Source organism: Oryctolagus cuniculus, chromosome 19, assembly GCF_964237555.1.
Source record: "Oryctolagus cuniculus chromosome 19, mOryCun1.1, whole genome shotgun sequence".
Lineage (NCBI taxonomy): Eukaryota > Metazoa > Chordata > Mammalia > Lagomorpha > Leporidae > Oryctolagus > Oryctolagus cuniculus.
This window is the reverse complement of record NC_091450.1, coordinates 27,762,525-27,787,928: the sequence shown is the minus strand read 5'-3', so window position 1 is coordinate 27,787,928 and position 25,404 is coordinate 27,762,525.

The following is a 25,404-nucleotide window of genomic DNA, read 5'->3' as shown; positions in this document are numbered from 1 at the left end:
TAATCAAAGGACAGAACCAAGAAGCCAGAACTATGCCCCAGTTTGCATTCATGTTGAAAGGGAGGTGGAGTTACTAATGACTCTGTCCACGATTCTATGTACCGCAGGTGGCATTCTGCACAGGACTCGCACCTGATCAGGCATGCAATTCACAGAATACCCCTGAATAAATGAACAGTGAGTACAGTGAGTACAGTCCCTTCGGGAGTTCCTCCACCTCACAATACAACACTTTCTCCCACAAGGAGCTCAGGATTCAGAATTCAGCTCTGGGTGCTGTGTGCATCCTAGGAGAGCCCCAGGGACATCCCCCGACACCACACTCCCAACCAACAGAGGATGCCTGCAGAGTGCAGTGAATTGGAAGCCTGCATATCTAGTCTGGGGAGTTATTACACCTGGATCAACTCTCAATCTTGCAGTTTAGCTCTGATCTGCTTGGTGACCTCTGACAGATGAGGCATCAATCACTCCACCTTGCCCAGGTAAGAGGTGTCATGACAGCCATGGCCTTGTAGTATCAGGGGCTTTTCTGGAGGCCATGGGTGGCTCTCACCCATGACCAGGTGAAAGACAGGGAGACGCAAGGGGCTTTAGGAAAAGATGAACTACACCGTGGTGTGTCAACCCTGCCTTTGTGTGACATAGAAAGAGGCCGCCATGTCACCCGCCAACACAAGGCTGAGGATAACTGGGACACCGTGAGGCTGACCTTTGTGATTACATGAGTCCAGAATTTTCTCTCCCAGACTTCATGGAGATCGAAAAAGAAAAAAAGCAAAGAGGAGAAATGAATACTGAGTGGCCACCTCCTATGGGCTAAGCCTTGGAAACAACACAATCATGGATATCATGGATCAAACCATGTATGCTGCTCACTAATCACACAGTTTTTATCAGCACCAGCATGTCACAGGGGAGGAACTGCCGTTCCGAGAGTTAGGACGCCTCACCAAGGTCACAAGGTGGGAGGAGGACTGGTCTAAGGTCCAAGGTCTACATAGATCTGACTCTCATCCCACGCCTCTATCACCTCAAGACCTCAGCAACTCAAGACTTCTGCTGCTTTTTCCCACAAGTTCCTGCCTCCAAATCCACGTCCAAGAATGGGAAAGGGTCTGTAGTTGAGAAAAGCCCAAGTTCAAGTCTTACTTGAGCCAAAAACTAGATACAAATTCCTTACTCTCTCTTGCATCAGTTTTCTCATCTACAAAATGGGACTGTTGGAGGCAGCATTACAGCACAGTGGGTTAAGTCACTGCCTGTGATGCCAGCATCCCATGTGGGTGGCAGTTCAATTCCTGGCTGCTCCACTTCTGATCCAGCTCCCTGCTAATGTGACTGGGGAAGCAGAAGATGGCCAGCCAGGCACTTGGGCTTTGGCACCCACGTGGGAGACCTGGATGAAGCTCTTGGCTCCTGGCTTCTGCCTGGCCCAGACCTTAGCATTGTGGTCACTTGCAGAGTGACTCATTTAATAGAAGCTGCACTTTGCAACCATCTGATTTCTCTATAAAGCTTTCATTCATTTTACCACCCATCTGCACAGAAGCAATTATAGCATCGTTGTTCTAGTGATGGTTTTCTATTTCCATCCTTCCTTTATACTAATTATTGGAATTACTCTCCAAGGAAGATCACCCCCCTCCCACATTATTTATTTGGCTATTTATCCTTATCACCATGGATGTGTGGGTACTTATTTTATTCTTTGGGTTACAATTCAGTATTATTATTCATTTTGTTGTTTAAATTGCTCCACCTTGGACACCAGGAATTCTATTAGACTCACTCTTAGGTGCTTCTGACCAGTCCTCAATATTTTGCTTTTCATTTTTAGCTCTTTCTTAGTCTCTTGCCCTGCAAGATGCCCAGAGTGCAGCTTCTGTTCTCCCTGTCACAGCCCCAGATGCCAGCATTTGTCCCAGGAGCCCGGACTCCTTAGTTGAAGAATGATATTTAGGTTCCAAGGTCATGGTGTTGATTATATTTTAATGTCTACTTATACTGACCCCTGATGTATTTTTCCTCTTTTAATAAAATTAATGATCATTGTTGCCTAAAATGTGACCCAACATCAGGCCTGGTATATGCACTTCTCAGCCAATCTCCACAAATCCTAAAGGCAGATTTTAGTGTTTTGCTTTTTATCAAGCAGGGCCCAGAGAGGCTCATGATTTTTCCCTACTGTAACACAGCTGACAAGTGGTGGAGTTGTATTTGAACCCAGATCTAAGTCTAGACCCTTCCATCTTTCCCTCCTACATCTCTTGCCTTGGGATAGAAGCTGAATTGATTTGGAATCAAATTAACCTGGGATCAATTTGTGTTTCTGCCATCTCCCAGCAGGGTCAATTCTCTGCATTTTCTCATCTGTAAAATGCCATTAATCAAACCTGTTTTTACAGGTTGCTGTTAATATGTTTAGTAGAGAGCATGTTTGTAGCACACCTGGTACTTATGTGAAAACCTGTGCCCCTGTCTGGCAGAACTAGCTTAGTGGTTATGGGAGTAGACTCTGAAGTCAATATTTAAGGTTTAAATATCCAGCCACTTAGTGTCTCTGAGGCTCAGTTTTCCCTTCTAAAAATGGAATCACCCTACAAATGAGAATACAGGGTGTGCTCAACGCGATGGAACAAGCATTAACCACAATAGCTGATGCACAGGAAGAGTTCAGCTAACGTTGACTATTATCAGTGCTATCCCTTAATCCCCAACACATGAAGGATTCCTGGCTTGGAATATTTGGACAGATGCTCTGAAATGGAAGCTAGGCTCAGCCAGAGTAGCCTTCAGAGCGTTCCTTTCCCCTTCAGGACTGAGATGAAGCAGCTGCCCACCTCCCTGGACGCCTGTCTAGTTCCACACTCGCCTGATGCTCAGCTCCCCACAGTTCCTCTCCCACTATGAAGGAGTCTCCACACGCCCCCATGAAGGGGGTGTTGTTGTGATGGATGGTTCTGTTGGAACTGCAGGCCACTGACAAACACCACCCTCGTACATCACAGGGCCGTCAGGACTGGCACTTTGATAATGTATTATGTGAGTACATCATCAGAATGCTGTCACCCTGGTGATGGATTCATCAACAGAAGTGATTGTCATGAAAGGGAAGGGGAAGAGGATGTAAGAGCAGAGGAAATCCTGTTCTTGGTGCAGGGGAGGTCCTATAGGTAGAACACAAGGTTGCCAAACCCTCTGGCTCATAGATGCTAGGAAGAGCACAGGCTCAGGGAAGACGGCAGAAAACTACAGTGGATGGATTATTAGCCCAGAGCCTGGGGCCCTGGGGTCTGGTCATGACTCACCTCTAGACTCCTAGTAAGCCCTCATGATGTATTCTTATTCATCTGCAAAGTTAGTGAGTACACTACCCCTTATCAGAGTATCCCAAAGAATGTCTAGAGGATGCTAGTCTTATGAGATAATCTATGGGTATGCTGAGTTTAATGTATTTACACAGGCTTATATTCTGAAATCTCACGGAGACTGAAATACACTAATGTTGATAGTTGCTCCTCAACAGATAAAGAATGAGTCCTCTTCCTAGACCTTACCTGACCGAAAATGCATATTTTTGATGTGATCCACGCTGACTCACTCTTCTGAGGTGTCACTGGGCTCAGTGGTCTCCAGGATCCCTTTTGGTTCTCAAAATGTAGTTACAGGAGCCCAGGCTTAGGGATTAGTAGTAGACTTGGACTCAAAACTGGCACCACAGGTATGGGCTTCCCAAACCTGAGGAGGTTGCTCACCTTTCTTTACCAATATGCACTTGCCTATAATGCAAGAGACACAGTCCTCAACTCAGGTTGCTCAGAGGGCTCCATGAAGGGGTGCTTTAAACTGCCTAACAGCCTTCTTGAATGCAACTTATATTCACTTCTTGATAGCTCTCATTGTTGCGAATAAGAGCCGACATACTGCTAAAAGTGAGGCACTGGTACTTTTTTACATCAATGATCTTATTTAATCCACAAAATTGCCACACAATGTGTAGGCATGACTAAAATCATCACAAATATACACATAGGAAATGGAAGCTTAAAGAGATTAACTTGCTTGCTCAAAAACAAGGATGTCATGTTCCAGGATTCAAACACCTAACGCCACACTGCAAAGCCTGTGGCCTAAACCACTCTGTCATTATACAAACAATGTAAGTTAACAGACACTGCTACGAGTTTACAGTTCCACCCTGGGCACTAACTATTAAGCTACAAAGCCCAATATCCTGATCTTCAGCCTTTTTAAAGTAGCAACTCTTAAAAACCATGACTTTCTTAGATGGTTAGCTCTGTGTCACCCTGCTACAGTGGTATTATTACAATGTCTTTGAATGTCGTCTTCAGCCAGTTCCCCCATAGCCTTCATGTGTAGCATTGAATATTGATGGCAACATGGGTAGAACATACTACAGTCAGGGGAGATCTTTCAACAGTGCTCAAACCCCTCACCTGGCCTTGGACTTATGTAACCGATGTATTTGTTCTTGCATAGAACAAAGTATGCTTGTCCAGATTCAATAGTAACCAGGCATAATGAATGTTAGACCAGTCCCCCATGTGATAGCTACTTATTCACGAGGAATAGGAGAAGCAGAGGACTTTATAATTGCAGAAAGATCATGACTTGGAGTCAAAGTACTTGGGCTATTGACACTCACTAGATTTGTGACTGTAGGCAAAACATTTTTGTTCTCAGAGCATCAGTCTCCTGATACTTGAAAAGGAAAATATCTAAGCTGGATGGTCTCTGGAGTTTCCTTCAGTGCTAGATTCTGCAATTCTTTGAACAGTTAGCTGTGTTCTCACCTTATTTGCAAAGCTCCAGACTGGAACAAAGGATACCAAAACACTCAGAGAGTGAAGGATCGCATCAAGCCTCAGCCCCTGGCTTGCACGGAGTAAAAAATGCTAACACTACAGATTTGGATATTCACCCTGGTAATGGTGAGATTTAATTTCAGCAGAGAGCTTCCATATCACATAATGGTATATCATTGCACTACGTTTTACTTCCCCTAGCAAATAAAGTACATGGGGAAAAAATGGAAAAGAACATACATCGTTTTATTGTCTTGTAAAATTGCTGGGTTTCAAGCCAATAGAATGCCTTAATGCTCAAGTTCTCAAGGGTGATACAAAGTGCAGAGCATCTCCGTTTGTGAAGCTAAATTTAATAAACAGAGTAATCCCCTGGCAGGCCCTGGGATTTTTCTAATATCCTGATGGTGTCAAGGGAGAGGGCCTTGATATGTGAAAAACAGCGTAAGACCTTACATTCAAGACTTACTGGAAACGGTTGCCCTTTAATTGAAGCATCTGCCTTTCACACATTTTGCTACTGGATCAGACATAACTAATTGCATACACACTGTCCACAAGCCATGGAGTTGTCCACATGCCCTGTTGCTGAACCAGAAATGTCTGATGCAACTTATATTCACTTCTTGATAGCTCTCATTGTTGTGAATAAGAGCCAGCATTTCTCCAAAACCCAATGTTAGGACACAAAGATCATCGTCCATTATCAGCTCTAAAGACATCCTAATTCTATACCCTACAGGGTATTTTAAACACACACTGACAAAACTAACACATCTTATACTACTTCAGCACAACCAGCATCTTCATCCCTACCATCCTGAGCACCTATTACGTCCTGGGCATTTACAAAATAGACAACAGTTGATATTCCAGAACCTTCCTGCAGGATTAGGCCCAGGTTTGAACTTCTCTGAAATCTCATTCTTCTTTTGCTTCTTCCCTCGTCCTGCCTGCTTTCCCCACTCCTTTACTACTGGGGAAGTTTCTACTGAGAGCACGTCCTCATCTCAGACTCTGTTTCTGGAAACCTCCCCTAAGACAACCTCTCTCGTAGGAGGCCATAATGCTTACTCACTATGCTACTCAGTGAATGTGTAGACAGGTATCACCTTGTAGTCTCCAGTTTTATACTGATATCATCATTTATCTTTACAAGTGATTTCCCAAGCACTGCATTGTACTATAGCTTATTTATAACCTTTTCCTTCAATTTCTGGAAAAAAAAATAATGTGAGAAGAGGATGTGCCAGTACTGTTAACCTCCATGCGTTCATTATCTTGCTTAATTACTCAAACAACTCTTATAAAGAGTATTTTATCACCCACAGTGCATAATTGTTCAGAGACAGGTGCAGCGTTCTGCACAACTGCATCTGTAGAGGACACAACATTCATCCCCAAGGAATTCAGAGTAAGCGGAGTTGTGCAACACTTTAGTCCTTCTCAGAAAGACAAAGAAACTTCCCTAAGTTTACTCAGCTGGGAACTACAGATCATAGTGTCTGCACTGTCCATGAAGGCAAGAAGTCCTCTGGAAGTAAAGAATTGTAGAGGTCTCTTTCTTTTACACCAACGAGGCTTTTTAATGGATTGTGTTCTTCACGAGGTGGTGAAAATACTTCCAGTAATAGTAAAATAAACTCCTCAGCATGTGGAATGACCTGCCTTATTCTCTTACCAAAGTCTCTTGGGGGGGCGGGGGTGGGGGGTGGGCAGGATCTTCACACGGTCCACCAGCTTCAGGAGACTGACTTCCAGTGGAAACTGAACGGGAAGTTACCAGGAAAGGGATCAGGGCCCCGGTGAGCTGCAGAAAATATGAATTCTCTGCCAATTGCAGGCACATTTTTCTTTCCTGATTTTCTAGCTGGCTGCCTCGCTCGCTGCTTTCTTTGCAATAGGTACCTCCACAATTGTGAAGGGGGATGACATGCCCTGGTGTGATGCCTCAACTGAAGCGTCAGCCTCCCAATCTGAAAAATTGAAGTTTCAGTTCCAGAAATTGCTGTTTTCAGAAGTGACATGGCTGGAACATTGTGCTCTTGACAGAGAAAGGAACCCCAAATGGATCTCCCAGGATAACTGACAGGCCTATCCAAGTGATTAAGGAGCTGGGCACTGAGGCCAGACAAACATGGATTTGAACCCTGGCTCTACAATCTGCCATCCATTTCTCTGAAACATGGGAAGCCTCAGTTTCCTCATCTATAAGACAGGTATTTGTCGGATTGCTGTGATGGTAAATAGAAAATAAACATCAATCACCTATCTACTTGGGACACACTGACCCACTGTTATTGTTAATCATCGCCATTCTTAGTCATAGGTCATTTTAGATTTCCAATCAGCAGGTTCATTTCTACTTGAGTGAGAAGTCAAAAATTTAACTTATCTTTTAAACCCTAGTGTTTGATTTTTTATCACTATCCTCTCATCTCACCATACCCTCCACCAATAAACACATACACATGCGTGCACACCCCAACTTGCAGACACGTTCAAATCATCTCGTCTAAAACAATTTTCAGAGTCCACAGTCTACTCCAAGAAGGTGCTGCAGCAGCCCACTACTTGCAGGGCTGAAGTTAAAACTGCGATGAAATGATTGCCTAAAAGGCAGCCCATAGTTCTTTTGAAATGATTGCGATGCCTTCCATCTCCGTGACATGTTGCAATTTATCTTCTCTTTGGGCATTCATTATATCACATGACCCTCTCAACCACCCTATAGGGGAAGTATAATTACTAGGCGAAATGACAAGCCCAAGGTCACATAGCCACGGAGTAGAGGAGCTCAGCTGCATTTGCCCCCAAGCTTGGTGCCCTTTCTACTCTACCTTCTTGCCTCCCAGAATTGTTTGAGCATTTAATAGCAGACACTTCTCCCATAACAGGTTGATTCTAGGGCAGAAAAGTAATAACTCAGCAGGTCCCGCCAGGCATTGCTGAGCTCAAGATGTGAAGCAGAAAAAGTTTGAAAGAGAGGCAAGCACTCTCCCTACCACCACTCCAGGAGCCCAACTCATCTCTCTGCTCACAGATGTCACCATTAATGTCCTTCCCCCAGAAGACTCAGGCAGAAGATCTGGGCAAATCCATCATGACCCTGAACATAATGTTGATGAATGATCTCATTAACCTGGAAGCCTGTACCATGTCAACAGCAGCCCGGATCCCTTGTGCGAAGCTTGGATCCACAGATCCGCATTCTCGTTCTTCTTCCTCCATCCGCAGTGACGCCCCCAGCTCCCCAACACTAAAACCTATCAGCCTGTGGTGTCCCACGTAATTGCTCTCTCCTCACAAAAATCTGGAAGCTGGTTAATATCAACTTCACTCACACAGATAAAGACGCTAAGTCTAGAAGGACTTAGATAATATATCCAAGTTCCGAGGGACTTCGATTCAGGCCTGGCGAACCCCAAAGCACTGTGCTCATCTCAACAAGCACTAACTGTCCTAGACTTTTTAACAGTTTGCAAGGCCCTTTGTATCCATTGTGTCACTCAGCTGACCAACCGATAGGGTCAGATTTTCCCAAAAGGGTAGATTTTTCCCCCACAGCAGTGCTTTATAAGAAAATTGGAAAAGTGGGTGAAAATGTAGATATAAGAATCTAATTCCAGAAATAGTACTTTTGCCAGGGAAAACAGTTGGGGAAAGAAGAAAGAGAAGAGATAACTTATTTATCTGATCGGTAACTTACCCAATCAGGTACTACAACATCGTGCAAAACCATAGTAAAGAAAACAATGTGGTACTGATGGAAAAGCCAGATAGCTTGGAACAAGAGAGAAAGAGGGGGAGGGGAAGAGATGGGGAGAGGAGGAGACACAGAGAGAGGAAGCGAGGCACAGATAGATGTGTGAGGTGATACAGAACACAGCAGAATCACAGAACTGCTGAGGGGAATTATTTCATGGATTATTTGATGACTCTTTTAGGGCATTTAGTATCATTTATTTAAATGTGCAATATATTTATCTAGAGATATGGTTGAAACTCAACCTCTCACACTAAACCAAAGCAAGCTCCAAATCCATTAAAGGTAAGCCTTTTGTATTCAAGCAAATGAAAAATTTAAATGGCTTTGTGACCTCAAGGTATAGAGTTATTTCCTGGATGGAATCTAGGGAGGAGAGGAAGGGATATGTTTACTTTTTGACAAAAATAAGAAGTCTTTTCAATGAAGAATGTCACTGACAGGTGGCAGGCTGGAAGCCGCTATTTGCACTATCCCAGAAGGAGAAAACAAATTGACTTGGAACATATGATCAGAGGCTCCGACTTCCAGTATTTAGTGAAATATAAATTAAAGCAACAATAAGATGCTATTTCACATCTGATACGTGGGCCAAAAAATCTACCTGGAGAGGCTAGCGGGGAAAGCCACTCTCTCCGTGCCAGCAATGCCAGTGCAGGCTCTGGCAGCTCTTCAAACTGGCAGTGTGAGAGTATTCGCAGAGGCATTAGTGTCTGTGATCTGAAATCCAAACCTTGTGTAAGACTCTAAAGAAAGTCTCCTAAATATCTACGAAGAAACAGGTAGGAGGAAAATCACTGCATCTTTGCTTGTAGTAGCAGAGAGCCGGAAGAAATCAAGGTGCTCATGAATGAGAGAACAGATAAATGCAGTAAAAGAGGCTATGAAATACTGTGAACCAGTCACAGGCAAGGAGCAGATGAACACACGGCCACGGCCACAGGATGGATCTCAAGTGAGAGTCCTGTGTAAAAATACAAACAGAATTAAAACACAACGCCAACTTCACAAAATTTCAAATATACCTACCCAAAGTAATGCCAAAGATAAACCTATGTTTAAGTAAACACAGGATCAATAGAAGGGAAATTCATACATTAAGGCAGAATAGAGTGCCTACAAATTGGGAAAGAAGAAGGCGGCAGGAATGACAAAGAAGAAAACCATAAATTTCTAGACAACTGAATAGGAGCTATGCACAATCTGACCATAATACAAGGGTCAAATTCATTGTGCACATGAAGTACAAGAATGTGATGAAGAAAAATATGTAGATATCATTAGGTGGAAAGATGACTTTACAGGAAGTATTTTTTAAAGATTTATTTATTTATTTGAAAGGCAGAGTTACACAGAGAGAGGAGAGGCAGAGAGAGAGGCAGAGAGAGGTTTTCCACTGGCTGGTTCACTTCCCAAATGGCCACAATGGCCAGAGCTGGGCCAATCCAGGAGCCAGGAACTTCTTCTGGGTCTCCCATGAAGATGCAGGGGCCCAAGCACTTGGGCCATCTTCCACCGCTTTCCCAGGCCATAGCAGAGAGTTGGATCGGAAGTAGAATAGCCAGGCTTTACCCACTATGCCACAGTGCCAGCCCCAACAGGAAATATTTTATCACTCTCCAACTCAAAGAAAAAAGGAACAATTAAAGATTCGGGCCTTGAAACAACGAAAGAAGGAGAACTATTTTCAGTGAAGTTTTAAGAGAGTCAGAGAGACTCATACCAGGGATTTTCTGGACTCTGTCTCAAGCTGTATGGGGCAGGCAAGGGCAATGACTGTGGGCCAAGTCAGAAGAGAGGCCTGCTGCGATCAGCAATGCCAGTCATACAAAAACCAGCGGCCTGGGAGAAGTTAAAGCAAAGCCTCCAGCACCGTGGAGTTTTCTCATTCAATTAAGTCGAGTCCATCCGTACAGTGAAGCTGAGTCATAAGCAATTTTCCTGTAAGATTTAGGGCTTATGTGACATTGGTTTGCCTCCCTGCTCTACTACTTCCTAGCCGGTGATGCTCTACAAACGCTCAGCCTCTCTGAGCTCCAGCTTTCTCAAAATGTTGGTAATCAAGGTTCCTGCTCCTGAGAGTCGTGACAATTAAATAAGACAATGTATGCAAACATGAACCCGGTGCTTGTCACACAGGAAATGTTTCTTTAGTAAAGAGGGGGCTGCAATTTAACAGCCATTTCTGTTATTATCATCACAGCTTAGTTGCCTGATTTGTCTGAAACCTTCCTGCAGTGGTAACAGAGGGGAGTTTGGATCCAGCCTTAGTTCTGTCATTAATTTTCTGGGCATTCTTGGGCAAGCCACCTTAACTTCATGGGCTTCAGCCTCTTCTCAGGGCAGGTGGAACAGCTCACTCTCTGAGAAGACATTCTGGGGAGCACCTGACTTTCTAGCAGAACTCTGCGTCCTGGGCCTTTCAGGCCAACGTGAGAGTCTGCAGCACCCATCCTTTCCAGCCAGTGTTTCCATGGAAAAGTCAGGTGAAATTATGAGAAAATGACCATTAGCATGTGATGGTCGTTACACTTACTACAGCTGTAGCAGGTAAGCCATGGTTGTCCCTTGATTTCACAGACTGGAATCTAAAGGTCAAGAGAGTCAAAGGGGTGACGGGCATTTGTCCTCGCATTTAAGACACCTGCTTCCTGTATCAGGGACCCTAAGGCTCAACACCTAGTCCACTCCTGACTCCAGCTTTCTGTTAGTGGGAGGCAGCAGTGATGGCTCTAGTAATTTGGTCATTGTAACCACCGTGAGGACTGAGCTCCTGGCTCCCAGTTTTGGCCTGACCCAGGCCCAGCCACTACAGGTGTTTGGAAGTGTGCACACACACATGCACACACACACACACACAGAGAGAGACAGACAGAGATTGCTCTCTCAAATAAATAAATTTTTAAAAAATCTTTTTAAAGAAAGAGTTGATGAGGATATGTCCAAAGTCACAGCTGGTCAACATAAGGAATGAGTTTCAAACTCTGGTCTTCTGAAGTCCTGATGCTCTTTCTTGTCTACCAACATTACGTGCCTAGTGAAAGACAATGAAAAGTCTAGAGGCTGAGGATGGGTGTGCAGAAGAGCAGTGGCAGGTGTCTGAGAGGCCAAGATCTGATGCAGGTTTTCTATGTATCCAGCAATTGATGTCTTTGAGAGATGCTGCCTTTAGTGTCTCCCCCTTGTGTTCTGGAAACAAATTCGGATCAATAAGAGAGCTGAGTCTGACAGAGCTGGTGACATGTGCATCTTACTGTGTTTTTCTTAAACAAGCAGAATGGCAAAGTAGTAACAAGACTTCTAACCGATCAGGCATCCCAGAAACTGTTCCATGAGTACAAGGGGGCACTTGCCCAGTGATGAGACAGGCAGGTAGGGGTGGGGAGAGATGACTTCAACAGCTCATAGTCAACATCACTATTGTGTGCCTGTCCTTCTAACTCTCTGTCCCCTACCCAGAAGTCCCTTCAGCTCGAATTCAACCAAGACTGATGGCCCCAAATAGCCCAGTTTTTCCAATTACTCTCTGACCAAGGACAGGTTCTTCTTCATCCTCATTCTGAACCTTAGTATCCTTGTCTATACAATAGAAATATTGATAATTAATAGAATGCCCACGAGGATCCAGTGAGCATCAGCTTAGCACAATCCTGGAACAAAATCGGCACTCAGTAAATAGAGGTAGCTCTCATCATCACTGGTGAAGAGAGGCGACTAGAGTTAATCATGAAAGACCCCAAAGGCTCTGGCTGGATAACCAGAGCTTTCTCTATCCCAGGAAGAGGACATGCACTGAGTCCTCCTGCAAAACCTGGCCCCAGACCCACAGTCAGCTTCACCCAAGGCCCCTCCGTGCACTGGCTGCTCTCCTTGTTGAGCTGGCCTTCCTGTTGAGGTGATTTGGCACTTGCCTCTACTCCGTTGGGCTCCTTACTCTATGAGAATTAAATTCCACAAATTCCTCCAAGCCCTAATTTGTTTCTGCACTCGGAGACTCAGTTCAGCCTACCCCCCGGGACACCGCGTGTTTGTTTGACAAACAGGGACCTTCTACACAAAGGCTGACCCGAACAGGAAATACGCCTTCGCTCAATTAGGACCACAAACGCAGGCCCGCTGTTGCAGGGCTTGGAGTTCTCATGGAAACCTGATTTAAAGCAAAGGACCTCACTTAATACCATCGGGGCTCACTTTTATCCACTGTTTATTCTGCACCTGAAGCTGGGCTAAGGGCTTTTCACGTGTTCCTACTCATTTGATCTTCAGTCCTAAGAGGCAGACACTCTTGCTTGCTCCATTTAATAGATGAACAAACTGAGGTGTGGGGAGGGGTAAGCAACTGACTCAAGTGGAGGAAACCTTCAAGGGGTGATCACCTCAGGTGTCTGAAACTGGTCCTGTAACCCAACATTGCGGTTCAGGTACTCAAAAAGGGTAGGTACGAGCACCCAAAACGATTGTCAGAAGCACTTCTGAACTGCACACACTGCCCAGAAGTGAGAAGCAAAGACTGTGCGGGTGCTAGAAGAACGCTTGTACTACGAAACTTCTCTTTAGGCTAAGATTTCATGCACTTTTTCATCTGGGGCGAGGTATGTGTGTTGCGGGAGGCTGGGGTGTGACAGTGAGCACAGAGCGAGCTCATGGAGAGGGGTGGGGTGATGGAATAGATACGGGAGAAACCAAGAGAAAGGTGCAAAACATTTGAGAGCCGTGAGCGTTCAGCATGAGCATCTGTGTGTGTGATGACGGAACAGGAAGCTATATGTGTGGTGGGTTCAAGCAGATGTGTGCGAGTCTGCGGACAAAGCCGTGTGAAGTGTATAAGCAGTTCGGGAGGTGCAGAGTTTGTGAGGAGGCATAGTGAGTGATGCAGGTGTGTGGTGGGCGTGTGGTATTAAATCCAGAGATGAGTGTGAGGATGCAGGAATAGGCAGAACGCACTGAGTGCCCAAAGTCAGAGAGAGAGAGAGAGAGAGAGATTTGAGCAAAGAAGCCAAGATCCAGCTTCTTCGGCCAACCTTGTGACCAATCCCAAAAGCCACCATCAGTTCACCCAGGACCTGCCCCCAAGATCACGATGGTAAATTTCACACTTCCAACAGAATCCTCTGAAAGATGCTGATGCTGAGTTAAGCAGTGACCACAGAAGAGAACGGAGCGAGGAAAATGTGCTATCAGTCTCTGGGTGTGAAGAATCATTTGTGGCTTAAAAGAAGACTTTGTTCCACCACAGATTACTCTTGCTTTTGAAAAGGCTCTTGCTTGCATCTGATTAGGACTTCAGAGCGCGGCTTAACATTTTCCGTCTTGCTGGAAACCCTGATTCCCCCCCTTTTCTACCTAAGTTTGTAAATATGAGCAACACTCCTCCTTGCATGTGCTCCCCTTTCCTGGAGATTTGGGCTGGCATTGCAAGTGAGCAGCCCCGCCCTCTGCAGGGTGGTCCTTGTAAGAGAACCCTCTTAATCCAGTCCTCCAGGGAGCTGAGCTGGCTGAGCATCAGTCAAGCTAGAGGCAGAATGCAAGGATCTTTCTAGAACACAGACCTAATTTGGTCACTTCCCTGCTTACCTTCCACAATCCCACACTGCTCAAAGGATGGAGGTGTTGATGCCATTCAAAATCCAGAGGTGTACCTCTTTATTTCTGACTTTACTCCACCCCGTCCTTAGCTCCAGATGCAGCTTTTTGGTTGTGTCTTCACACGCACATAGCTTTAAGGTCGCGCCTCTGCCTCTGCCTTTGTCTGTCATACCCATTCTCCAACCCCGCTTCACAGATTTGGCTCCCAAGGCTCAACAGCACCTGAGCCATAGAACTTCCTGACTGCCCAGGACAAACGTGACTGCTCCCCTAACTAGGGACCCAAAACCCTGTGTGCTTTCCTCATCTGCAGCTTCCCAGATCACAATCACTGGGAATTTATACAGGTCTGCCTCCTTCTCTGGGCCATGATCTCCTGAGGTGTACAAACCGTGTTCTGACTCATTTCTGCATCTGCAAAACCTAGCACAGGGCCTGACACACAGGAGGAATTCAAAATGCTGGTTTCAGGGGCAAAACAATGTTGCTCTCACTGGCACCTTGAATTCTAGGTTGGCAATCACGGAACAGTCAGCCATTTTCCTGGAAGATGTTTTATAACAGGATGGCAAGAAGAGAAGAGGTGATACAAAGGAGGATGGGATGTTTCTTCTCAAACTCTCATCACTGGTGGCAAGGAGCTGCCCACAGCCACCCAGTGGCCTAGATGATCCAAGACAGCAACACTGCTTTCCTTTGAAGAGAACATATGGTGCTTGTTTTCTCTTCTGAAGACGTGGTCGCAGAGCAGACACGGCTGGTGGCAAATCTCTCGCTGCCCGGCCCACACAGTCACCACCATGTGTACTTCTTCCCTTCTACTGGGTGCATGTCTGCATGGATACAAAATCTTACTGGCAAAATGCTCCTTAAAGCGTTGGAGGTCATGGCCAACACCTAAGTAATGTGGTTTGAGAGTATTTCAATGACATCTAAAGAGAAATGCTTTGATATTCACTGTATTTCCACAGAGAAGTTATTTCTCCTAGAGAATTTATTTTTTGTTTTGGTACAACTTGATATCTACCACCTTCAGGGGTGGAGAGAATTCATAGGAATCTACTGGGTACCAAAAAACTGGGGCAGTGGGCCACACTGGAGGCTGACCAGTGTAGGTCATATAGGTAGGATCCTGGGCTTGCAGCTGGTTTGGCCAATACATCTCCCTCCTTTAATCTAACCTCAACTCACATTGGGCTGACCCTGTTCCTTGTCTAAAATCACTGCTCCTCTCATAGTCTCCTTTACTCAGCTTCCCCAGGGTCCCTGTGCCCCCTCGTTTTAGGAGCAGCAGCAGCTCTGCTATTGCTAGTCCTGGGCTACAGCATCATCCCTTGCAATTCCCTAAACCTTGCTCTTACTTATATGAGTGGGCCCTTAATTAACTCTCCTGGAACGCTCCTGACTTGAATGTGCCATCTGTTTTGTCTCAGGACCTCGACAGATGCAGACAGTGTGATTGAGAACGTCAGATAAAGCTTTGGATCCTGGCTCCAGCACCGTGGTATGATTTGGAACAGGGGTGTTTTATTCTCGTTATACCTCAGTATTTTCATCTGTAGAGTGGGAATAAAGCAATACCACCATGAAGGATTACCCGAGCATCAAACGTGTCGATGTAAGAAAAGCGTCCAGAGAAGTACTGATCATACACTAGGAGTTAAAAGAGATAACAAGTTCTCTCCTTTTCATCCCATTTTCCCCTCCTCCAAAGCTTCCTGCTGTCTTGCAACAAGGGAGACTCTGGATGATTTAAATGCTCTTGTCTGTTGCATGAGTCAGAAACAAGTAACAAAACCAAGTGATAAATTTACCTGGGCCACAGACAGCAGCCTTTTTGTGCTTGTCAATAAAATGTTTAAAATAGGACTTGATTTGCCTTTGCCTTAAAGAAGGTTATTAACTTGCTTAGATCCACCCGAGGAATAGAGCCCTGTGTTGTTCTCCATCACTCACCAGCTTTCTAATCAGCATGCAGGGCTCAGCAAGCTGCCGTGGTAGGGATGGGAACGGCTCAGGGAGCTGTTTGGGTGACTAGGGGGTGACAAGGGCTCTTTGGTGAAGACATTGATAAATGGGAGAATTCAGCTGCAGCCCCAGCTCTTCCCCAGTTGGTCTGCTTGCTTTAATTGTCACCAGCCCCTCCTCTCCCTCACACTCCAATATTCCAGGTTTCAGCCCATAAACAGGGATAAAGAACCCAGGAGGATGAGCTGCGTCAGTGCAGCAGGGGGCATTAACTAAGCACTCATTCCCCTTATTTTCATTTCCCAGGACATTTTTTGAGATGAAAATACCCAGATCTTCTTCCGTTGACTTTTAAACAAACAATGAAGGGGAGAAGAAAAGACCAGAGCCAGATCGTGGGTGGGAAGAGGGTAGAGTGGAAAGTATTGCTATGCTCCTAAATATGTATATCTGAAATACATTAAATTTGTTCACCTTACATAAATTTTAAAAATTAGAAAAAAATAAAAACTATAGAGTCAAAATCAAAATGGAGTGAGTGTGGCTAAAAGCTAATTGCAGATCTCTTGCTTCTGTACATATTAGCTTTGCTTACTAATGGCTAAGGGTGTTATCTCGTGGAAACTATGTGGGCCCAAAGTCCAAGGAAATAAGTTGACAGAAATGCGCCCTGCACTGTTATCTTACAACCACATCTTGGATCTGCTACTGTTCCTGGGTTTGTTATTGTTAACTGTTATCTTACAACCATATTCTGCATACGAGGGGTTCGAAATTCTGAGCCCTGGTGGACAGAATACTACAAAAAGCTGTGTAACTCACTGTTGGGGGCCGCACTCTGGTAAGGAGTGTCGTCCCGATCAGTTGCCTTGGCTCTCATTTTCAATAAAATTCATGTGTGACTGTCACTGGTTTGTGTAATGTTCTATTTTAGCTGATGAGTGGATGCAACAGAAACAAAGCTGGAAGTTCCTCTGACAAGATTGGTCCCAAAAAACCAAGATTCTGCCCCAAATCCTTCTGCCTTCACCCTCAATGAGGCCGGTCATGCACCCTGCTCTTCAGAGATATTTTCATTGAGATGTTTTCTACCCACGAGGAGTTTCAAGTTTAAGAACTATTTTGATTAAATAAGACAATAATGGGGCATGTATTTGGTGTATCAATTTAGGAGCCACTGGGGACACCCACATCCCGTATCCGAGTGCCTGGGTTCAAGTCACACCTCTGCTTCTGATACAGCTTCCTGCTAATGTGCACCCTGAGAGGCAGCGAGTGATGCTGTAGCGCTGGGTTCCTCCCACTCACACAGGAAACGTGGACTGACTTCTAAGCACCCGGCTTCCATCTGCTCTTACCTGGGCTGTTACAGGCATCTGGGGAGCGAACCAGTGGACAGAAGGTCTCTCTGTCTCTTTATGCCTTTCAAATATAAATGAATAAGTAAAAGCTTTTAAAATAAATGAGCAAATGATGGCTATTTCATTTATTCATTCATTCTAGTGAGACTCTCCATATCCTGGGAATGCTTACCCTGAGCTTCACGGAGCTGACAGTGGGGAGGCTAAGAGGGTACTGATATTTCTTTAACAATGGTCTCATCAACAGCATGCAATGAACTGCCTCAAGCCACATCACAGTGGCAACTTGTCCCAAAAGTCCAGACAGCGGTCCCCTAATACCTCACAACTTCTTTCAGTCCTAATCCCATTTTTGCTCTCTTCCTGATACCCAAATAGTCCACAAGAACACTGAGAGAGAGAGAGAGACACTAAGCATATTATTCATAGTCCTATTTCCAGAGCCTGTATGAAGAACCTTGTGATGGCAACTTAGTCCTTTTAAAAATCAGCTTCCTCACCCGTACACAGAAGGCAATTACCTACTCTATATGCTTGCTGTATTCCTGAGATATAGACAAATCATCCCTTGTGCTGCCTGGGAGAGCAAGCATGTGACCAATAAAGTCCTTTTGCCATTTCTAAGTTGTCATCATCATCATCGTCATTTTTCTTTTCGTGGCTCCTTCACAATTTGTAGGATACAGAACCAATCCGCCAACATGAAAAACTCCACACGTACTATAGACATCTCACCGACGAGCAACAGAAACCAAGATGCAAAAATCCTAATGCTGTTTAACCCCTTCCCAATCACATCTAGGCAAAGGCCAACAAATGCTACTCCAGAAGATGAACTCAGCATCCCCTTGGGTGGCAAACCAACGGCCACCAAGACACTGAAGAGGAAGAAGAGGAGGGAAACACACCGCGGCACACCTGAGCGTGCACCTCAGCCCCCTCTAGGGGGATGCAAACATCCCTCTTGCTCCCCGCATCCCTGATCCTCTGCTCACACCTCTGGCTGGCTCCTCTGAGAGGAAGGAGATGCTAATCTGATTTTTCCAAGCCCTGTGCCTCCACCGAGCCACATTCACTGCTGGATGTGATTACTCGGCCTTAATGGTCTGCATCCTTGAGTGGAATTCCCACTGGCTCTCCACCCCCATTCTGTCAGCACATTTAGAAAGGAAACAGTAAGCAGGGGACTTCACTGAACCCCCTCAAGGCTTAATCCACATTCCCCACCGAGCGTTTTACTGACATGCACTGGGCAGTACTGGGTGCTTACCCAGCTACTCATGCCGCCTTGCTTTGTTTCCCTTTTAGCTGTTTTTCGGTTTTAGTTTTGTTGTTGATGTTGTTGTTTTTAATACACTGTACTTTCCTTGCTCAGGAATCTTTGGGAGAGAAAGGCTGAGTGTGAGGGCAGAATCGGAGCATGTCTCTGGGTTCCCCCAGAAGCAGGCCCTTGAGACAATACCCTGAACACAAGCTGATTTTCTGAAAGCTCATGGAGCATCAACAGGAAAGTGGGGAATAAGAACAGCCCGTAAAAGCTCATTAATGAGCCAACCTCCACAGGGAAGACTGGAGTTTAAAATCCAGGTGTGAACACACGCCTCCATGTTAGTGAGCTGGGATATAGCAGCCTCTACCTGCTCCCCATCAGACACTTGGGCAGGGCTGCACCTGGAGCCGTCAGTTCCTTGGCACACCCAGCCTGCCTCACACGTGTGCAGAACGGCTTCCCAGAAAATGACAAGGGGGAGAGATGCAGCTAGTGCAGCTCAGTCCTTCAGAATGCATGGAAATGGGAAGATGGGGAAGACAGGCACAGTCTGGTTCTGCTGTGGAGTGGTTCTGGGTCTCTGGTTGCAACATCACCCTTATACTATCAGAACTCTGCTTAGAAACTGGAGCATCCAAGGATATTCTGTAGCTCCCTCTGGAAGCCTTCCCGGCACTGTAGCAGACACTCTCTAAGGAACTAAGCACTATGGCTCATGATGGCTGAGTGGACAACAGCCTCAACTCCAGAACACAGAGTCCGAGTTTAAATCTCAGCTCCACTGCTGACCAGCTGTGCACACATTACTTCACGTCTCTCTTCCCCAGTTTCTCCTATGAGACATAGGCAATAGTCTGAGAACCATCGTGAGCCATTTACTGGGCCAGCATCTCATGAAATCCTTGCAACACCCTTGGAGCTAAGGGTGAATGTTATGATCTGACACTCGTGGAGATGAGTCTCAAAAGCCTATGGTATCCCCAGCGGAGCAAACACAGTACTTACACAATCATTTTTACGAGGGACTAATCAGGCATCATTTCCCCATCATTCCTGCCCCATGTAACTTGAGCGAGAAGTGTTCAATCAATCAGAACAATTGCATAATGATGTTGACCTGGATGATGATTTGTTTTGATAATCACTTCTCCAAGAGTCATTCTGAGGCCCTTTGAGGAATCAAGTCTTTCTCGAGGAGCTGACCGAGGGAGAATCCACTCTTGTGTTTCTTAGGAAAACATGAAAAGATGGGGAAAGGAACATCATAAAGGAATGGCGGCGCCACTGCCTTGGGAATTCTTTCAAACTCCAGGCCCACAGCTTTACTTCTCATCACATCTCTTTAAGGTTCAGCTTCCCTGGACCTTAGGTGTATGCACAAGCACGCTGTCCACTCGTCCACTCCCCAGCATTCTAGCGGCCTTGCTTCCCACCCTTCCTTCCTCTGATACAGCACTGACGACCTACAGAACAGCACTCTCCCCGCCTGGGTGTGCTGCCCCATCAGAATTATACTTGCCTGTTGACATCCTGCTGACCCACAGGCCAACCCCAGCATCAACTCCACACATTCTGAGTTCCTAGGTTTGCATGGCTCTGCAATCCCAGAGCCAGCGCACTGGGGTCGCTGATGAAAGCTGAGCTTAATTAAGACCAGGTCTCTATCAACATTCTCTCCCTCCACGCTTGGCACTCGGTATCTGGAGAGCCTTACCTCTCCAGAAATTCTCATGGAAGAGAGATTCACTTTGTGCTTTTCCCCCTGCAATTTGTGCATTTGGACCAAAGTCTTCCATCCACTGGTTCACTCCCCAGATGACCGTAATGGCTGGAGCTGCACTGATCCGAAGCCAAGAGCCAGGAGCTTCTTCTGGTGTTTGATGTGGGTGCAGGGACCCAAGGACTTGGGCCATCTTACACTGCTTTCCCAGGCCACAGCAGAGAGCTGGATCAGAAGTGGAGCAGCTGTGACTAGAACTGGGGCCCATATGCGATGTTGGTGCTTCAGGCCAGGGCATTAACACACTGCACCACAGCACCAGCTCTGAAAACTATGGCATTTACATCTAGGTTTCTCTGGCTGCACATCCTGGTCCTTTCGTTACTCCACATAATCTCTGTCCCCAAGAGTTCAGTTGCTGGAAGCTTGATCTGCAAGGAGGTGATATGAAAAGTGGTGAAGCCTGCATGAGGTAGGTCCTAGTGAGAGGTAGGTAGATGGTTGTGGGCACTGCCCTGGAAGGGGTTGAGACTAAGCTAGTTCTCATGAGTGGGTTGCCATAAAGCAAGACCTCCATGGACAAGTGGCCCCTTCTCAACGTGGCATTTCCCTTCCTGCTTCTCCACCACGCTGTGATACAGCCAAAGGGACCCTCAGCAGAGTCCAAACCAATAGGTCACCTCATTTTTGCACTTTCAACCTCCAAAACTAGGAAGAAAATAGACCTCTTTTCTTCACAAAGTCCCAGCCTCAGGTATTCTGTTACAGCAACAGAAAACTCACTAATACACCTTCTCTCTCGGGTACCAAGTTTCTCAGGTAGTACTGGCCTTTTTGTACTGTGAGGAGGGGCTGACTCCAGCCAGTCACCTTCGTTCCCCCTACCACAGGTGGTCTTGGGTCAGCTGTACTCTTAATTGATACAGCAGTCTTGGGTTCTCATGTTTGGGCACGGGCCCCAGAGACCCTCCAACCTCAGGAGCAGAGTTCCTGACAACTGTGTTGGCACTCAACACCCCCACCCTCCACCCTGGGCAGCTGGAGACCACACCAGTGCCGAACGCCTCAGACAATCTGCAGGACTGAATTTCCTCCCCCAGAAATTTGGAAAAGAGACCTGAACTAAGATAGGAAAATTCTGAAGGTCATCTTGTGCCTATGCAATGAGCAAAGAAGGGGAAAAAAAAAAAAAAAACAAAAAAAAAAACTCTGCCAAAAAAAGAATGTTTTTCTCCCCAGCAGAGGGAGAAAATCAATCAGATACGCAGAGAGAATCACAGATACAAGACTAGATAGCCTCGCGGCCTTTCCAGTTCCTAGCTTCTGACTCAGCGAGGTGCAGCGTTCTGGACTCTGTGAGTTGCTGACCCCTTCAGTAACTCCCTGCTTCTCACTGATATTTTCTTATTCCAGTTCCACCAGGATTGTACCAACAACGAAGATGGCTCCTCAAAGGTCCCACGTCCCATGAATAAGTCACGTCTTCAACTGGGAGTCCTTGTCAAGTTACAACACTGTGGTGGCCTCCACTGCACCCAGCCTGGCCCTAAACCACACTCAAGGCATGCAGATACGAATAGCATCCCTGAGTAAGTCAGAATCCACTGTTTTGGGGGACACGTGGTGAGAGCAGGTTTAAGTGCCTCACACAAAGGGGCGGCATGCAGAGGAGAAAACAATCCACCATCTGGAGCTGGGTTACCTGCATGCAGCTCCTAACTCACAACTTCCTACCTTGGGCAAGTTAGTTTTCCTCTCCAAGCCTCAGTGTCCTCATCTCTAAAATGGGATGAAAAGAATGAGCTGTTGCAATGATTAAACACAGGCACCTGGGGAACACACTGAGAACAGCATCTGATCCGTGGTAAACATTTAGGAAAATGTGTATCTTTAAATTCTTTGGCCCTATCTCCGGAAACAAAGCTGTCTTGGTGCCTCGTAACAGATAAAGGGGATGACTGGCTTTTTCCTGACCAGCGTTTATCACATCTTAGATGTTGTCACCACAGGAAGAAAATTGAGAATGATAACCCCAAGTCCTCCAAGCTCAAGTGCAGGGAAACCGTGTGTGGATCACAGGATTAAAAAGTGGTAACAAGGGAAGGCGTCCAGGCCTCAGCGCCAAGGAGTTCCTGCTGAGTCTCATTCTCAAGCCTGCGTTCCTCTTTGGGGAGACATACTGGGCCAAAGCATGGGAATAATCAAAGCATCGATGTACTAAGGAAAATGGAACGCAGTGAGGGACTGGGAGTTACACGGATGGTCAGGGCCTCTGCTGCAAAGGGAGGCCGAGAAACAACGAGACAAGCTCATAAGGTGCACGACGCTGTGATGAGACCTCAAGGCACTCCAGCGGACAGCTGGCCTAGCTGCACAAAAGATTGACTCCCTCTGCTCAGGTGGAGAAGTGTCAAAGGAGTCCATCAGGGGCTGAGGAATTCTGCAGAGGGAGAGAAGGAGAACATGTGGCGCAATCAATGCTCCCAACTGAGTTTCTCACCACCGGGAATAAACAGACCAGCCTGCTGGAGTCTGTTAACGTGGCAATTTGGGTGAAACGTAAGGGCGTGCAACCTCCCCACCCAAGATAACTCCAGGTTGTGTGGCTTGTAAATGAATCAGGTTACCATCTCTGCCAAGTGTTGAAGCTATAGCAAGCACTGGGGCTGTGCTTTCGACTATTGTGGAGGACACACTGTTTCCCAGGAGGCAGAGACAACAGAGGCCTCTGCCAGGTGGTATTGCCTCCTCGCCTCCAGGCTGCGGCCCTGTGTTAATCACAATACCCCAGCCTGCTGGTACCCCAGGTTTCCTAACTGTCATAATCCATGGCCCACAGGACAGATGATGCTGATGACAATACTAACAGGAACATTATTTATCTTTACCATTCGTTGAGTATTTCCCATGTGTAAGATGTGACGCTAAATTCTTTCATTTCTGACGCTCAACTATCCTATAAGAAAGGCGTCATTGGGGCCAGCGTTATGGTGTAGCCAGTAAAGCCGCCACCTGCGATACCAGCATCATCTACTTCTGGTCCAGTTCCCTGCTAATGATCTGAGAAAAAACAGCAGAAGATTGTCCAAGTGTTTGGATCCTGCCTCCCATATGGGAGATCTGGAAGAAGTTCCTTGTTCCTGGCTTTGGCCTGGTCCAGCCCCGGCCATTACAGCCATATGGGGAGTGAACCAGCAGATGGAGAATCTCTCTCTGTCTCTCCCTCTCTCTGTAGCTCCTTCAAATAAATAAAATAGATGTCTAAAAAAACAAAAACAAAAAAGAAAAGTATTATTGTCTCTATTATGCAGACCAGGATGCTGAGACTCAAACAGGGTCCTAGTTACTTGCTGCACTGCAAGCAACCTAAAAATCTAAGGTGTAAAACAACCATTTTTTGTGATTCCAATAGATTTGGTGGGTCAAGAATTTAAACAAGGCATAATGGGGATGCTTGGTCTCCACTCCATCAAACTGGGGTCTTTGTTGAGAAGACCTGATTGGCTAGGGGGATTTAAGTGGCTCGCATCTGGAAGTAACTCGAGGTGTCTTCACTCACTTCCGACTCGTGGATGGGACCATGAAGGGTCCACACGGCTGGGCTGTCAAGAGAACAGCAAGGTGTGGCTTCTCCGTGCAGTCTGAGCCTCCGAATAGGCCAGCCCCAGGCACCTGGCCGTGTATGGCCTCACCCTGAAAGTCCCACGGCATCACTGTTTGAAGTCTACCAATATACAGGGGATGGGCATGTGAAGCCCACAGCTCAATGGAAATACCATCAAAGAAGGTCAACTCCTTACTTTTCCCAGACAGGTGAAGTTGTTGCCTAGGTTCACACTCCCAGAAAAAGTGCGAAGCCAACAGTCAAATGGAGGCATTGCAATGTCAGAGTTTGTCCTCTTAGTGATTTCTCTATCTGCCACATAGGTAAGTTATTCCACCACGGTGCCTCTCCCTTCCGAGTGCTGGACCTCGATTCCTTAAGCGTGACAGCAGAATCACCTCTCCTGAATCACCACCGGGGCCCCAGTGCCAGTCAGAGGAGCAGAAGTAAATACAAGGTCTGAGACCTGAGCATGAATCCCACTTTTTCCTTGTGTGACCTTGATCACGCCCCCCTTTACCACGTCTCAGAACATCATCACCTGGACCAAATGAGATCATTCGAATAAAGTACTTTTAGTAGCTATGGCCCTATTTTTACCTACCCATGAAGATGTCAAAGGAAAACTTTTCAATGTCTTTTTTTCCCCACGTGTGTTCTTTTTATATGTGGTGACTCAAAACTTGTACACGATGTATTTTACTTCAAAGCCGCCCATGAATGGTCAATCACCCTTCTGAATGAGCTACAAAGAGCTCATGGGAGGCATGTGTTATTTCTAAGTTCATGTGACAGGTGAGGAACTTGGCTTCTGAGAGATAAAGTCAAGGTCATAGAACGTGAGCACGGGTTTTGGTTTTCAAACTATGCTTCCAGTTTGGGTACTGACTTCTCAGGGAGCACTTCTCTGGAGGATTTCAGCACTATCTTCCTTCCTCTTCTATGATCTTTGTTTGTTTGTTTCTATTCTGGTTGAGCAACCACACGACAACTAGCATATTTAATTAGGGCCCGGGAGATACAGAGGTACACGATAGTCTTCCCAGGCGGCAGTGCGAGGTTAGGGCTTGCGAATGTGAATGAAACACCATCACTAATCAAGTTGACGGGGTCAGCAACACTCCTTCTCTGCATTCTTTTCATTCTTATTAGGATAATTTTACACTTCCTGTGCTTGGCAATTGAACAATGATTACTTTGCTAAATACTACATGAGTTTTGACAAAACAAACCCCCAAGGAATCAAAATAAGTAATTTCTATTCAGCAGAAATCATTCTCAGATTAGTCTGCATGCAATA